Raw genomic sequence first — 11,571 nt, 5'->3', positions numbered from 1 at the left:
TGCAGGCTGATGTCAATCTGGGGATGCCCAACCAATTAGAGGAGGGAGACCCTGATTGGAAAAACCAGGAGTGCACACCTTGATAAGGAGACTCACCTGTGGCTGGGCGCGGCCTCTTCCCTCCTTTGAAATGTTTGGCTCATGTGTAAAGCTCCTCTGCTGTGTTTCTTTTGTTTGATGGTTGTGGTGGGAGTAAAAGTGGACTAGGTAAGTTTGGGGACCCCATACACTTACTCACGTAGAGACTCTTTGTTAGAAACACTAGGTAAGTAGGTTGGTGCCACCCATGTAATTTTGAGCTTGTTTTGAGTTGTGGTTTAGGGACTTTCTGTTTTTGTTTTTCTAGGATAGTAGCTCAGCTATGTTTTGGTTTTGTCTTTTTGGTGTTTTTTTTTGGCACAACCTAACGGTCCCTTTCTCCCCACATTTGTTGTTTGAATTTGGGTTATTTATTTTGTGGGAGCGCTGCCATTAAATCTTTTTCTTAACACCTTTACTGAGGTTCGGAGTTGTTGTGTTATTCCTCCGCCCTCGGGAGACGTAACACAAGTGGGGGCTCATCCGGGATCTATTTTCCGGATCTATAGACGACTCTGGTGCTTGGTATCATGTTACTGCCTTGTATTTAAGTATGGATTTCGATTTAGAAGATTTCATTCGTGCTCCGAGTCCTGAGAAGTTTGAGTTATGTCGTAAAGATGACTTGTTGAGTATTGCGGCACACTTTGATATTCCAGTGAAGAAATATAGTATGAAAAAAGAAATTAAGGGTATTATCTTACAACGTTGAGTTGAAAATCTTTACTGGTTCTGATGTAGGTGATGGTAACGTTCTTTCTGTCGAGCAAGGAGTCCAACCTCTGAAGGAGGATGTTGGTGCTATGGCTACTCCTCCCAAAGTCCAGGTGGAGCCTAAGGTGCCTCCCACTCTACCTTGTTTCGATCCTGTGTCCCCAGACTTCAGTGGGTCAAACGGACATGCTAGACTTAAGGTGCGTCTAGCTCGCCTTCAGCTGGAGGCGCAGGAGAGGGAGCAAACACGTAAGGCCGAGTTTGACCTCAAACTTCGGATACGTCAGCTGGAAATTGAAGCTGAGAAGGAGGTAAAGTTAAAACAGCTAGACGTGGAAGCTATGAGACTTACACAAAGCCAGTCTTCTCCCAGCTCACCGGTTACTTCAGATCCATTACATTCATCTGGCAGCACCTGTAGGTTTGATGTGCGCAAAAATATTGCTTTGGTGCCAACATTTAGAGAGACCGAAGTTGATTCCTACTTTAATGCTTTTGAAAGGATTGCAACAGCATTAGAATGGCCAAAAGAAATGTGGGCTGTGCTACTGCAATGCAAACTAATGGGCAAAGCACAGGAGGTTGTGTCATCTCTCTATCGAAAACAGCATGAAATACGATGTACTGAAAGAGTCCATCCTTCGTGCTTATGAGCTTGTACCTGAGGCCTCACCGACAAAAATTCAGGAATCACAAGAAGTCTAATGGTCAAACATATGTAGAGTTTGCACGTGAGAAGGCAGTTCTTTTGACAAGTGGTGCACAGCAAGTGAAGTGAAGAGAGACTTTGAAGAGCTTCGTCAGTTAGTCCTGTTGGAAGATTTTAAGAATCTATTACCAGAGAAGCTTGTAATGTTTTTAAATGAGCAAAAGGTTGCCTCACTGTCAAAAGCAGCCATTTTGGCTGATGAGTTCACTTTGACTCACAAAAGTGTGTTTGCATCATCCCCTCGTTCAGATAAAGTGTTGATCACACGCTCACCAAAGCCTGATCGTGGTCAGCCTGAAGCCAGAGCTAAGCAACCATTTCTCTCTCGTGAGGTACGTGAATGCTTCTATTGCCACAAAAAGGGTCATGTCATTGCTGATTGCCTTGAACTAAAAAATAAGACCACACCACCACAACCCAAGGGTGTGGGTTTGATTAAAAACATGTCTCCTCCCAGAAACCAAACATCTCAGAGTGGAATAGATCCTTGTTTCAAACCTTTTATCACACAGGGTTGTGTTTCTTTAACAGGTGATACTGTTGATGACCAGTCTGTAACAATACTGAGAGACACGGGTGGCTCGCAGTCTATCATTCGAGAGGGTATTTTGCCTTTGTCTGTTGAGTCATCCTGTCAGTCAAGTGTTGTGGTCCAGGGTATCGGAATGACTTTTGTGTCTGCACCTTTACACAATGTTCATATCACTTCCTCTGTTTTCAGTGGAGTTGGTAAGGTCGCTGTCCTCCCCTCGCTGCCCATAAAAGGGGTTGATTTCATCCTCGGGAATGATTTAGCAGGTGGAAAAGTGATGCCTGTACCTGAGATGCTGGATAAGCCTGAAACAGGCTTAGAAGTTAAACAGCAGGAGCATGCTAACATTTTTCCTGCTTGTGTGGTAACTAGATCTCAATCCAAGAAGACTGACTTTGATTTGTCTGACTCTTTCCTCGTTATGAAAGAAGCACCTGATAGTGTTAGACCAGAAGCTATGCTTAAAGATGAGTCTAGAAAGATGTTTCTCTTCCTCATGCAGAGATAAACTGCCCTCTTCTAGAGAGGAATTTATTGTTGCACAGCATGAAGAGGACTCTCTTCTGAAATGCCGTTCTTCTGTACTTACCCAGGAGGAAGCTAAGGTAAAGAAGGTGGCGTACATTGTTGATGAAGGCCTCCCTTCACGTCGCTGGGCTGGTGGAAACTTAGATGACTGGCATACAGTTTATCAAGTTGTTGTGCCAAAGGTTTTCCGCTTGCAAGTCCTAGCGTTAGCACATGATCACCCACTTTCCGGACACCTTGGCATAAATAAAACGTATCATAAGGTCCTCAAACATTTTTTTTGGCCAGGACTCAAGTCTGATGTTGTACGTTACTGTCGTACCTGCCATGTTTGCCAAATTGTGGGCAAGCCAAATCAAGTTATCCCACTTGCACCCCTGTCACCAATTCCAGTGATGGGTGAACCATTTAGCAGGGTTGTTGTTGACTGTGTAGGACCTTTACCAAAATCGAAGTCAGGGCACCAATACATTCTAACAATGATGTGTGCTTCTACTAGGTTTCCTGAAGCAGTGCCCCTGCGAAGAATCACCGCTCCTGTCATCAGTAAAGCTCTGGTCGGGTTCTTCTCTGTGTTTGGTCCTCCAAAGGTAGTCCAGACTGATCAGGGAACCAACTTTAAGTCTAGGACCTTTGCTCAGGCCTTGAAGGCCTTAGGGTGGAACACATTACATCAAGCCCCTACCATCCTGAAAGTCAGGGAGCACTTGAAAGATTTCACCAGACATTAAAGTCCATGCTCGCAAATACTGTCTGGAGACTGGAAAGAAATGGGATGAGGGTATCCCATTCTTATTGTTCGCTGCTCGTGAAGCAGTGCAAGAGTCCCTAGGCTTTAGTCCTGCAGAGCTTGTATTTGGACATGAAGTTAGAGGACCATTGCATATCCTTAAAGAACAGCTAGTTGTTCCAACTAAAAAACTAAAGAGCATCCCTGAGTATGTGGCTAAAATTAGAGAGCGCCTTAAATCGGCTTGCGCTATTGCCAGGGACACCTTAACTGCTAGGCAGGTAAGGATGAAAAAGCACTATGATCGGAGAGCTGTTGCTCGCCAGTTCAAACCTGGTGATCAGGTTCTAGTTTTGCTCCCCATTCTGGGCTCTTCTCTGAGAACAAAGTTTTCTGGACCATATGTGGTGGAAAAGAAACTTAGTGAGACCAATTATGTTGTTCAAACACCTGATCGCCGTCGCAAGACCAGAGTATGCCACGTTAACATGATGAAACATTATCTTTCTAGAGAGAATGAAGATGGTCCCCTCACTCCGCACAAGGTTACGTCTAGCTCTCCTGTAGCATGCGTAACTTCAGAGATAGCCAATGAAAGCAGTGAGGAGGATGTGGTCCTGGGCAAAGATGCGTCACAGGGCACGAGACTCAGTAATAGTGAGATTTTGTCTGACTTGCCCCACTATTTGTCTCACCTGTCACTTGATCAGGCTGAAGACATTCAGAACCTGATTTTGTCTTTCCGGTGCATGTTTGGGGATATTCCTACCCAGACGAGTTTGATATCCCATGACATTGTTCTTACCAATCCTGCACCAATTAAACAACGTGCATATAGAGTCAATCCTATCAAAAGAGAGGTTATGCAAAAGGAAGTAGAATATCTAATTAGGAATGGACTTGCCATACCCAGTTGTAGCCCCTGGAGTTCCCCATGTTTGTTGGACATTAAAGCTGATGGCAGTCCACGGTTCTGTACGGACTTCCATAAAGTGAATGCTGTGACAGTTCCTGACGCATACCCTTGCCCCTCATCGATGATTGCATTGATGACATCGGACCTGCCACATTTATCACTAAACTGGATATGTTGAAAGGTTACTGGCAGATTCCTTTAACCAAAAGGGCATCAGAGATATCTGCTTTTGTAACTCCGGACAGTTTCCTCCAGTACACAGTCATGCCATTTGGGTTATGTAATGCACCAGCTACATTTCAGAGGCTGGTGAACAAAGTACTGGGTGATGTTCCAAACTGTCGGGTGTATCTAGATGACATTGTTGTGTATTCCAGTGAATGGGCAGAGCATCTTGCTACCTTGTCAGCTGTATTTGAACGCCTCTCAGCTGCCTCGCTGACTTTGAATCTTGCCAAGTGTGAGTTTGGTAAAAGCACCATTCTTCTATCTAGGCCAACAAGTTGGCGGAGGAAAGGTATGCCCAGTGGATGCCAAGATCCGTGCCATTTCGACCTTTCCAGTTCCATCTACAAGAAGGGAGCTACGCTCGTTTTTCTTGGAATGGCCGGATATTATCGCCGGTTCTGTAAGAACTTCTCAACAGTAGCTGCCCGTTGACTGCCTTGACCAGTCCCTCAGTTCCATTTTTCTGGTCTGATGAATGCCAACATGCCTTTGAGAATCTTAAAGGATTGCTTACATGTTCACCTGTTCTCTCCGCCCCAGACTTCAGCCGACCATTCAAGTTGGAGGTCGATGCTAGCGCCCGTTGGGGTAGGTGCTGTCCTTCTACAGGAAGATCAGGATGGACTCGATCACCCTGTGTGCTACTTCTCAAAGAAGTTCACTCTTCCTCAGAGAAGGTATTCCACAATCGAACAAGAAACTCTTGCCGTTCTGTTGGCTTTGCAACATTTTGAGGTTTATCTTGGATTAAGTGTAGAACCCATAAAAGTCTTTACAGACCACAATCCGCTTTGTTTTCCTTTCAAGGATGTACAATAACAACCGTCGGCTTATGAGGTGGTCTTTAATCATCCAAGAGTATAACCTTCAGATCTGCCATAAAAAAGGGACAGAAAATGTCCTGGCTGATGCACTATCCTGTGCCCTGTAGTCTGTTTAGGGTTTTTGTTTGTTTGAAGGATCCAAAACTTTTGTTTGGACTTGTAAGGGTAGGGTGTTACGTGTCTGCAGGCTGCATGTTTTCTTTCCTCTCCTTTTGTTTGCTAATCCCTTAGGTCGCAGACTGCAGGCTGATGTCAATCTGGGGATGTCCAACCAATTAGAGGAGGGAGACCTGATTGGACAAACCAGGAGTGCACACCTTGATAAGGAGACTCACCTGTGGCTGGGCGCGGCCTCTCTTCCCTCCTTTGAAATGTTTGGCTCATGTGTAAAGCTCCTCTGCTGTGTTTCTTTTGTTTGATGGTTGTGGTGGGAGTAAAAGTGGACTAGGTAAGTTTGGGGACCCCATACACTTACTCACGTAGAGACTCTTTGTTAGAAACACTAGGTAAGTAGGTTGGTGCCACCCATGTAATTTTGAGCTTGTTTTGAGTTGTGGTTTAGGGACTTTCTGTTTTTGTTTTTTCTAGGATGGTAGCTCAGCTATGTTTTGGTTTTGTCTTTTTGGTGTTTTTTTTGGCACAACCTAACGGTCCCTTTCTCCCCCACATTTGTTGTTTGAATTTGGGTTATTTATTTTGTGGGAGCGCTGCCATTAAATCTTTTTCTTAACACCTTTACTGAGGTTCCGGAGTTGTTGTGTTATTACCTCCCGCCCTCGGGGAGACGTAACACTGTGTCTTATCTATTAATATACCTGTGCACTAAAACTTCCTGTTTTTCAGTCTGGCTGAGCACTTAGTTTGTGAGTCAAAGGTGGCCTTGCTCTACAAGCCTTCATTATTAAAGTACATAAAACAATATAATAGGAAAATAAGGATACTAAGGATATTGATTTCCTGACAGTGCCCACCCTTATGTTTTATCACTAAAGAAAAATAAACTATTCTGCTTTAAAAATGTAAACCTCACAGTAGCACTGGTCTGGCATATCAATAAGTACATAATACATTTAGCACAAAGAGTTTGCTACTTTAGAGTTTTCGACAGAGATTCTACTTTAGAAATATGAACAGGTGGAAATGGAGGCTGCAGCCTCTTGTTGAAGTTCAGGGTCTGGGTGCTGGGTTGAGGTCTGCATTCAGTCAGCTTTTGCATCACTTGGCTAGCTTTGTGTTAGCATAATGTCTGTTCTGGTACGAGGAAAGAATCAATGTTGTGTTATCAGCATTGTTTCTGTCCTGAGTACAGTTTCCACTTTAACATTGTGCTCTCGTCCTTTTGTGCAAAACAAATAAAAGTAATGTCCCGATCAATGCTGTAGTCCGTTCCACTATTTTGATTTAGTGCAGGAAAAGTTAAAGCAGGAAAGCTTTGTTTCCACCATGATACCATGCCTTGCATGGTCCAAAGTCTGCTACAGTGTTCAAACACAGTGGTCCCCAACGTTTTTCCCGCCATTGACCGGTTTAATGTCAGACTTTATTTTCAAGGGCCGGCTTTTAAGGTGTCGCCGATAAATACAGTAAAATAAAATGATACAACAAGACAAAAACTGTGGTATTTTGTAAATATAATATTAAATGCAAATTCACAGTGTAATTGTGTAACTTTATTAGCAGTGTCCTCCTGAAGTGCGCCAACAACATTGAGATTAACGTCCTCCTCTCATCCTCTTAATGCTCTCTGGTCGCTATGGTAGCGCATAAATATTTCTTTCAAAATAAGACACACAACTACAACATGGGAAAAGACCCAGGGAAACAGAGTTAACAATAAAAACCCTGAAAATCCAACCAACCAAATGAGTCACGGATCAGTTCCGGTCCATGGCCTGGGGGTTGGGGACTGCTGTTCTAGAATGCAGTATACTGCTTCGGTCAGTCCCATTTAATGTGTGCAATCTATAGAACTGAAAATGTAACCAAAGGAATAATATGTAGTAGTAGGTGGAACACCTTCAGAGGTCCTTTGTGTCAGAGCTGTCTTGGTGACATGATGGAGTTTGTTTTCAGTGTAGTTTTAGTGTTTGAGCACAGACAATGGCAACTACACTGAAATTGTTTTCCTAGTAAATGTATTACTATTTCCTCATTACTCTTCTGTTAAACTCAACTAGTACAGACTGATAACAGCTAGACAAAACATTTTTTTTAAGTTCATTAGTATGTTAATAATTAACATGTGAATGTTAAAAAGCATAAAAACTTCTAGATCAATCACATTAACCAGACCTCTGCAGGGTGTGTGACACTGAATCAACTTGGAAGAAGACAGTGAGACAAAGCTGAACCACACTGCAAACAGGCTGAAGGAGAGTGAAAACCAGATTTTGGAACTGCAACACAAAGGTACATCAAGGAGCAACTGTATTAAACACTTTTTCCATAATCTTGGGGGGTTGATCGTCAAATAATTTGACTGAAACTTAAAAATCATCAAAGAATAACATCAAAGTACAGAAGCTGCATGAAAATGTGTTTACTGTCACAGAGTATTAAAGGTACACTTTTGAATTTCAACTTCAACAGTGGACAGGTAGAAGCACTGGAGTGAAAATTAATGAAAAAGCAGCTAATCTCCAAAGAAAAACCTTGAAAGATCTTCAGAAAGCCTGGAAAACTATTTCTCAAGGTCACTTAAAAATTAGAAAGTCTAGCTCTTTGGAAGTAAAATACAAAGAAATGAGGTTTGGTTGACTCAAGGCTTTGGCATAGTTTTGTTCATTTACAACATTGCAAATGTAGGGTGAGGCACAGAAAAAGTGCTTTTTGGGCACTGGTTTAGCTCAATGGGATGAGCAAATGACCATATGTGGCATGGCCGGTGACCACTAGACCCAGGTTTGAATCTGACCCGCGGGCCTTTCCTGCATGTCTTCCTGTCTCTGACGAATAAAGGCCAAAAATTTAAAAAAGAATTAATTCTTTTGCACAAACTGCATTCTCATGGCACTCTCTGGAAGTCCATTGTTGCTCGTTTAAACCACGCTAAAGAATGTCAAACAAGAATGTTAAGTTCTCATTATCATATGTCAGAAAATGTTTTTAAGTTTTAAAACAAGTTTTCAATTTTAAGACAGAGTGAGATAACTAGCAGTGTCCTGTGTCTTGACCACACATGCCTTTCTGATGTGTCTCATCTCCTAAGGGAGTTGGTTGTCATGAGCAAGTAAACTGAAAAATTAAAGTCTTCTGAGAATGGTTTCAAGGAAAGTTTTTTTTGAGAAAGAACAGATCTAATCAATGTGGTAAAAGGACTGGGAAAGTGAACAGGTGAACCCTTTCAGGTTCTTTGAAACAGAGACAGCTACTATGTAGAACAGTGATGACCAACTCAGTTTTCAGTTTTCAGTTTTCAGTTTTATTTGTCATATGCAAGTTAGCACAGGGTCAACATCGCAATGAAATGTGTTTGACGAGCAGCGGTCTCTCAGCAGCATGATACAGTAGGAAAAAATATAATAAAATATAATATAATAAAATAAAATAACAAATAGAAAAATAGTAAAGAACAAAATATTAGAGAGACATGGTAAAGAGAAAAGATGACTAAATATATATGTATCTATAAATATAAATATATGTACACTAGTGATTAAATAAGAAAATCTTGAAAAGAAATATGACGGAGGGCAGATGGGATATTGCACAGGAATGAGCAGCAGAAATTTACAGTATTGCACTTTTAAATATAAATATCAATAACAATAAAGTGAAGTGACCAGTGCAGATTAAACAGAGTACTTGTGAAGCTGCAGGGTAGCTTCTGAGTCCTGTGTTGTGTGTGTTTAAGTGTTGTGGTTGAGGTGTCGTATGGCTTGATGGTAGAAACTGTTTTTAAGTCTTGTAGTCCGAGCAGACAGACTCCTGTAACGTCTGCCAGATGGTAACAAGGAGAACAGCTGATGTGCTGGGTGGCTGTGGTCCTTGATGATGCTGTGTGCTTTACGGAGGCATCGCTGGTGATAAATGTCCTGAATGGCGAAGCCTCGTGCCAGTGATGTGCTCTGCTGCCTTCACCACCCTCTGTAGTGATTTACGGCTGCTGGCAGAGCAGCTTCCGTACCAAACTGTGATGCAGCTCGTCAGCAAGCTCTCAATTGCACACCTGTAGAAATTTGAGATGATGCTGGCGTTCATGCCAAACTTCCTCAGCCTCCTCAGGAAGTAAAGCCGCTGGCGAGCTTTCCTGATAGCAGTGTCTGTGTGAAGGGTCCAGGAGAAGTCCTCAGTGATGTTTACTCCAAGGAACTTGAAGCTGCTGACCCTTTCGACCTTGACACCGTTGATGTGGATGGGCTGGTGTTCCCTGACTGGTCGTTTCCGGTAGTCCACTATCATTTCTCTAGTTTTGCTGATGTTGAGAGTCAGGTTATTTTCCAGGCACCACTCAGTCCTTGAGAGCTACTACTCCAACACAGCTGAATCAAATGGTTTGATTACCTCTTCAGCATGCCATCAAGTTTGGCAAAGGCCTGATAACAAGCCATTCATTTGATTCTGGTGTGTTGGAACAAGGATGCATCTAAAAGCTGCAGGACAGTAGTCCTCAAGGACTGGGATTGGGCACCCCTGATGTAGAAGAATGACTTCATCTTCTAATCCCTACCAACAATTCCCAGGTGAGACTGATTATAAGGTATCAGTGAATGGACTAGCTAGGTCAATGGAAATGAAAGTGTCTTGAAGGACTTTGCTTATATGGAATTATAACTTTTAATAACAATGACCAGCAGCCTTGTGTAACCTACAGTGCTTGGTGTTTTGTTTCTTGAGTTTGGCTCAGCATGATCACAGTAGATGTCTTTCTGAAAGTGCTGTAACTGAGTTTAAGAATATTATTCACCCACTGTTATCATCTTCAATGCCCTGTACTAACACAGAGCAGAACAGCTACCTGAACACTACTCCAACAGAGGTCGATGATCTTGTTACTAATTTTACCTCCTCACTACGTACGACTCTGGATACTGTAGCTCCTATGAAAAATAAGGCCTCAAAACAGAAGTACTTGACTCCCTGCTATGATTCTCAAACACTTACCTTAAAGCAGATAACCCATAAGCTGGAAAGGAAATGGCATATTACAAATTTAGAAGATCATAATTTAGCCTGTAAAAATACTTTGGTGCTATATACAAAAGTCTTCCATAAAGCTAGAACATCTTACTATTGAAGAAAATAAGAACCACCCATGGTTTCTCTTCAACACTGTATCTGACAAAAAGTCAGAACTCTGCTGAGTCAACCATTCCTTTAATGTTAACTAGTAATGACTTCTCAAACTTCTTCGCAAATAAAATTTGTGAGAAAAAATACTAATAATCATCTCACACATGTAACATTATCTGCAATTGATCTTTCTGAGTTAATGTGAAAAGATTTTGTTTATTATTCAAATATGCTTTGCTTGTGATTGTGTAAACTCTGAATGACGATTCACCCTGATAAACATGAAGCCTTGCCTATGCTTATCATATGCCTGTGAAGACAAGTTCCTGTGTAAAGAGGAACGGAAAGTTCCACTTAAACAGATGTTTAGTATAGTATGGACAGAATGTTTAGTAAGATATGCATTTGTCTGTTAAGCAATCTATATTCTTTAGCAAGATATGCATTTGCAATCTATATTCTGAGAACAGGCGGAGACTGCCTCCGCCCTGTTGAGTAACCTACATGCCTATATAACCTGCAATAAAGAAGTGTACTGTGTGACTCTCTCTCGAGACGTTCACCCATGTACATGTGATTGATTATATTGTCTCACTGTGTCTCTGTTTTACTTGGCAGCCTTCTATTTGGGAAATTTCCCCCGACATTTCTTGGTCCTTCGAAGCCGGATGGGACAGCCTATTTAAAGCAGCTCCCATAAGAGGCGCCTCACCAGGTCCCGTCGGTGCGAGAAGCCCACGTTGAAGTCTGCCGGCAGCTCACGCACTAGGTGTGTGATAAAACCCAAGAGCGTGAATTCGGGTCTTGGTCAACGTTTTACAAGCGGTCCGCACCATCGGGGGCTGATCAGGTGCATCTGAAGAAACCAGCGCCAAGGTAAGACAGACTACTTTGAGATAATAAAGGTTTGCGCAAAAACGAAAACGAAACTTAAAAAGAAAATAGCTCGCCCAAGAAGGGCTGGAAGCAGAAGGCTCGCCCGCAGAGGGTTGGAAGCAGTAAAATAAATATTGAGCTCGTCTAGAATGATTGGTAGCTCCCCGAAAGGGTAAAAATAGGCCTATTAGCTCGCCAAGAGAG

The sequence above is a fragment of the Oreochromis aureus genome, linkage group 3, assembly GCF_013358895.1.
Source record: "Oreochromis aureus strain Israel breed Guangdong linkage group 3, ZZ_aureus, whole genome shotgun sequence".
Classification (NCBI taxonomy): Eukaryota; Metazoa; Chordata; class Actinopteri; order Cichliformes; family Cichlidae; genus Oreochromis; species Oreochromis aureus.
The sequence above is the reverse complement of the archived record's forward strand: the minus strand, read 5'-3'. Positions refer to the sequence as shown.